Genomic DNA, 6,000 nt, shown 5'->3' on the forward strand with positions numbered 1-6,000 from the left:
GTTTGACCCACAAGATTGTGGATCAAGAGGTAGAGAGTAACTCGTTACCACCGCGTGTTTCAACCACTACTACTGCTGCACCCACTGCCACTGCGTCCGCTAATGATAACAAGCGGAAGTGGAACGACTACGACAAAGCATCTAGTGCGGGTCAGACTCAGAAAAGGCCAGACAACAATAGCAACCGCAGCATCAGCCAGTCGTCTTTTGTCAATCAAGGCCAGGGAGGTAGCCAAAGTCAGGGTTCGTACGTGGGAAGGAAGCCACAGTGTAACAAGTGTGGCTATCATCATTTTGGGCAGTGCAGTCGCACATGTCGCAGGTGTGGTAAAGCGGGCCATGAGGCCAAGGATTGTAGAGCCCCACAGCCCAAACACCAGCAGCAACAGAACCAGCAGAACCAGAGACAACAGGGACAACCACCCCAGCAGAATCAGGGCTTCAGGAAGGGGTGCTATCAGTGTGGTGACGAGGGTCACTTTAAGCGGGATTGCCCTCAGCTAAACCAGAACACTAACGACAACCACCCGAATAACAACAATGTTGGGAACAACAACAACAATGGCAACAATGGGGGTAATGGCGCCCGAGGCAGAGTGTTCCAGCTTGGGGCAGGGGATGCTAGGAATGACGGCAATGTCGTGACCGGTACGTTTCCTGTAAACAATCATATTGCTTCTGTGTTATTTGATTCTGGTGCCGATTGGAGTTATGTGTCCCTAGAATTCAGTCGACGATTGGGGATAACCCCAACACCTTTAGAAGTTAAACAAGTAGTAGAACTAGTAGATGGTAAGACGATAGAGGCCTCGAATGTCCTTTTCGGGTGCAAACTAGATCTCGTGGGTCAGGTTTTTGATATTGACCTCCTTCCCGTTACGCTCGGTAGTTTTGACGTAGTAGTAGGCATGGATTGGTTGTCGAAGCACCAAGCGGAGATTTTGTGTAAGGAAAAAGTTGTGCGTATTCCTCTCCCAGATGGGGAGTCATTATCAGTTCAAGGACATCGTAGTGGGACGATGGTTGGTATTATCTCGGCCATGCATGCGCAGAAGTATCTACAAAAGGGGTATCCTGCAATGTTAGCGTTAGTTACTAACGCTCAGTCTGAAGAAAGGAGGATCGAGGATCTGCCAGTGGTGCGAGAATTCACTGATGTGTTCCCAGAGGAGCTACCAGGGTTACCTCCTCACCGTCAAGTAGAATTTCAGTTTGATTTTGCGCCTGGAGCGGCTCCAATTGCTCGAGCTCCTTACCGGCTAGCACCTGGGGAGTTGCAGGAACTATCCAATCAACTACAGGAATTATTGGATAGAGGTTTCATTCGACCCAGTTCTTCGCCTTGGGGAGCCCCAGTTCTGTTTGTAAAGAAGAAGGAGGGGTCATTCCGTATGTGCATTGATTATCGGGAGCTCAACAAGGTAACCATTAAGAACCGATATCCATTACCACGAATCGACGACTCGTTTGATCAGTTGCAAGGGTCAAGTTTCTATTCGAAGATCGACTTACGATCGGGATATCACCAGGTGAGGGTTTGGGAGGTGGATGTTCCCAAGACGGCTTTTCGAACGCGCTACGGACACTATGAGTTTTGGTCATGCCGTTTGGATTGACTAATGCACCAGCGGTTTTCATGGATCTCATGAACCGCGTGTGTAAGCCATATCTCGATGATTTCGTTATCGTATTCATTGATGACATCTTGGTCTACTCAAAGAACGAGGAAGATCACGAGCATCACCTATGACTCATCTTGGAACTTTTGAGAAAGGAACAACTGTATGCGAAGTTTTCTAAGTGTGATTTCTGGATTCGGGAAGTGCATTTCCTTGGCCACGTTGTTAATGAAAAAGGGATACATGTGGATCCTGCAAAAGTAGATGCGGTCAAGAATTGGGCGGCACCAAAGACTCCCTCTGAGGTGCGACAATTTCTTGGTCTCGCAGGATATTATCGGAGGTTTATTAAAGATTTCTCGAAAATCGCGCAACCCCTCACCTCGCTGACACAGAAGAACACGGCATACTCTTGGGGAACGAAGCAGGAAGAGGCTTTCCAAGTACTAAAACAGAAACTTTGCAGTGCACTGATCTTGTCTTTACCAGAGGGTACCGAAGATTTTGTGGTCTATTGTGATGCATCGATTCAGGGTCTCGGCTGTGTGTTAATGCAACGCGAGAAGGTGATAGCCTATGCCTCGCGACAGTTTAAGATTCACGAGAAAAACTACACGACACACGACTTGGAGTTAGGAGCGGTGGTATTTGCGTTGAAGATCTGGAGGCACTATCTGTACGGTACCAAATGCACCATCTACACCGACCATAGGAGCCTTCAGCATATCTTCGACCAGAAAGAATTGAATATGCGACAACGACGATGGGTTGAACTATTGAATGATTATGAATGTGCCATCAAGTATCATCCGGGCAAGGCGAACGTCGTAGCTGACGCCCTCAGCAGAAAGGATAATGCACCTAGGCGTGTACGAGCATTGCAACTCACGATCCAGTCCAACCTTCCTTCTCAGATACGAGGCGCTCAGGTAGAAGCGTTGAAACCAGAGAACGTCCGAGCTGAAGCTTTACGCGGCTCGAGGCAACGACTAGAACGAAAGGGAGACGGTGCTTACTACGTAACCGGACGCATCTGGGTCCCACTCTATGGCAACTTACGAGAACTTGTAATGGAGGAGGCACATAAGTCACGTTACTCCGTACATCCTGGATCAGATAAGATGTACCATGACTTGAAAACTACATACTGGTGGCCTAGCATGAAAGCTCACATAGCAACCTACGACAGCAAATGTTTGACTTGTGCTAAAGTCAAAGCGGAACATCAAAAGCCCTCGGGTCTACTTCAGCAACCAGAGATACCCACATGGAAGTGGGAACAGATCGCCATGGATTTCGTGACGGGGTTACCTCGAACTCAGGCTGGGAACGATACCATTTGGGTGATTGTTGACCGTCTCACGAAATCAATGCATTTCCTGGCAATCAAAGAAACAGACAAGTTTCCGCAACTGGTAGCGATCTACCTTAAGGAAGTAGTCTCTAGGCACGGGGTGCCAACTTCCATCATCTCAGAACGAGATCCGCGTTTCACTTCTGATCTATGGCAATCAATGCATAAGTCGTTCGGTTCACGACTCGACATGAGTACCGCTTATCACCCGTAGACGGATGGTCAAAGCGAGCGCACCATCCAGACACTTGAAGATATGCTTCGGGCATGCGTACTCGATTTTGGGAAAGGGTGGGAGAAACACTTGTCGTTGATAGAATTCTCCTACAACAACAGCTACCACACTAGTATACAGGCAGCTCCGTTCGAAGCACTGTACGGACGGAAATGCCGTTCACCACTCTGTTGGCTTGAGGTGGGTGATAGTCAGATCACAGGTCCTGAGCTTGTGCTTGAAACATCGGAAAATATTGTTCAGATACGGAACCGTATGACCACAGCTCGCGACCGCCAGAAAAGCTACGCTGACAAGCGTAGTAAACCGTTGGAATTCGAAGTTAATGATCGAGTCATGTTAAAGGTTACACCCTGGAACGGTGTGGTGCGTTTTGGGAAACGCGGCAAACTAAACCCTCGTTATGTGGGGCCATTCAAAATTCTGGAACGAATTGGAAAGGTGGCCTACAGGTTGGAATTACCTGCTGAGTTGGGTAATGTCCATGATGTGTTTCACGTATCGCAGTTAAAGAAGTGTTTGGCTGATGAAACACTAGTTGTACCATTCCAAGAGCTGAAGATTGACGACAAATTGCAGTTTGTCGAAGAACCAATTGAGATTATGGATCAGGAAGTTAAAGTTCGTAAACACAGCCGTATACCGATTGTGAGAGTTCGTTGGAACTCAAGACGTGGCCCAGAGTTCACGTGGGAACGCGAGGATCAGATGGAACTTAAGTATCCACATTTGTTCCCCAAAGACAAGACAAAACCTAGCAAACCTAATGTTGATGCAACTAGTGAATTTCGGGACGAAATTCCCATTTAAGTTGGGGAGGATGTGACAGCCCAGGAAAACCAGTGAACGATATAACTTACCTAGCTTCCTCAGTGAGTGCGTACCAAATTTCGGGACGAAATTTCTTTTTAGTTGGGGATACTGTGACAACTCGTAATTCGAACCTACTTTGTGTAACGACACGTGTTTATGTGAACTATTATGATTATTGAATGTTATAATTATGTGCTTTGTGTTATGTAATGTATGTATGTATATAGTGGCCCAAACGCACAACGTTAACCCGATCGCACAATGTATGTATTGCTAAACCGATCACACAAGCCAATGGGCTTTGACTCATGCAACTCTCGGCCCATTTCTCCTTGAACTCGGAACGCATAAGCAGCCCATGATGGGTTCGGCCTTCTTCTCATACGTATAACCTCCTGTTTAGGTTAACACTTCTCACAACTTGCAAAACATTAGCACACAAAACCCTAGCTCTTTCTCTCTTCCTCACGGACTCGACGGCCATCACTTCTCCTTCTCTCGGAGATCATTCCCGAATCGGATCACCCTCTTTCTTACGGTTAGTGTTTTGTTATTAACTCGATTGTATGCTTGATGTTTGAGCAATGCTATATGTTGATCTTGTGTAGTGATTAGGATTATTATTTGCCACTGTTATCGTATGTTAATCAAGGAATCATGATATGATAATCGGCCACATTTGTAAGATTGATATAAGGTCCATATGAATCGGTTTGAGATAGATGTTAATCCATTGTTATGTTCTATGATTCGGATTGTTGGTTTGTTGATAGTGAATGGGGTTATGTTGATAATTTAAATGGGTCGCACAAGATCAGGTCACATGAGATCTGATCTGATCGCACAAGTTTCAATCGCACAAAGTGCCTCAGTCGCACATGAACTAATGGACCGCACAAGTGTTAAATGTTGTTAGACAACTGGGCCGAACAAGCCCAAATCGGATCGTACAACCCAATCCGGATCGCACAAGGCTTTTACATTGGGCCGAGTATTTTTATGTTTGGACTTCTTGGATATTGGGCTTAATTATAGTTGGGCCGGGATTTGATGGATCGCACAACATGTTGGGCTGATTACCATTGGGCTTATTTATTCGCACAAGTGGAATGTATTGTTTGACTGCTAAGTGTTGCCATGATCTATACGTGTTTGTAACGTGTTAACTCTGTGTAACCATACGTGCTTTACTTGAATCAAACCTGACTTGTGTGGTAACCCTGTTAGGACGTGGTTGACCACCCTTAATTCAAGAACCTTTTGTGTATCTTACCGAGCAAACCAAGGTGAGTTCACTGCATTTCTCAAGCATGCGTCCCAGTGGTTTGGGACAATTAGTAAACATTTGGAAGGGAATCTTGGGTAAACAGTTAAATTGGGTTTTGGTTATTGAACATGGAATCAATCATTATTGGATTGCCTGTAGGGCAATGGGGTAATTAGTTGATAGCGCTATTAGGTTTGACACCTCACACCGGGCTGTAAGGACGGGCGTGAACTAATTATCTGGGCATCATTACCAATGCTTGGTTAGGGGCATTGGGGTCTGGACACTTCCAGGTTATTAAGGGGCACACTCCCCGGATACATATGGGCACACTCCCTAGGGTATCTAGCATGTTATAAGCAACATCGTATCATAACGTTGAATCGGCTTAACAGACATTCGGTAACATCACACGTAAACAAAACTTTGAACTCACCAGCGTAGTCTGACACACTTGCCTGCATGCTTGCAGGTCGTTAGATAACTTGACATGGACTTGCTATCTGGGAGTGCTGGAGTGGTCATGGATCGAAACCCTTGGATACTTAACATATCACTATGAACTTATGACTCTGAACAATCAACTGATAATTTACATTATGCTTCCGCTGGATATTTAAATTGGTTTGAAACCCTTATGTTGGGAATTATTTATTATGAAATGGAATGTTTGTTTACATATTTATTACTAGTGCAACTTGATTGGTGGCTC

The sequence above is a fragment of the Helianthus annuus genome, chromosome 6 (assembly GCF_002127325.2).
Source record: "Helianthus annuus cultivar XRQ/B chromosome 6, HanXRQr2.0-SUNRISE, whole genome shotgun sequence".
NCBI lineage: Eukaryota > Viridiplantae > Streptophyta > Magnoliopsida > Asterales > Asteraceae > Helianthus > Helianthus annuus.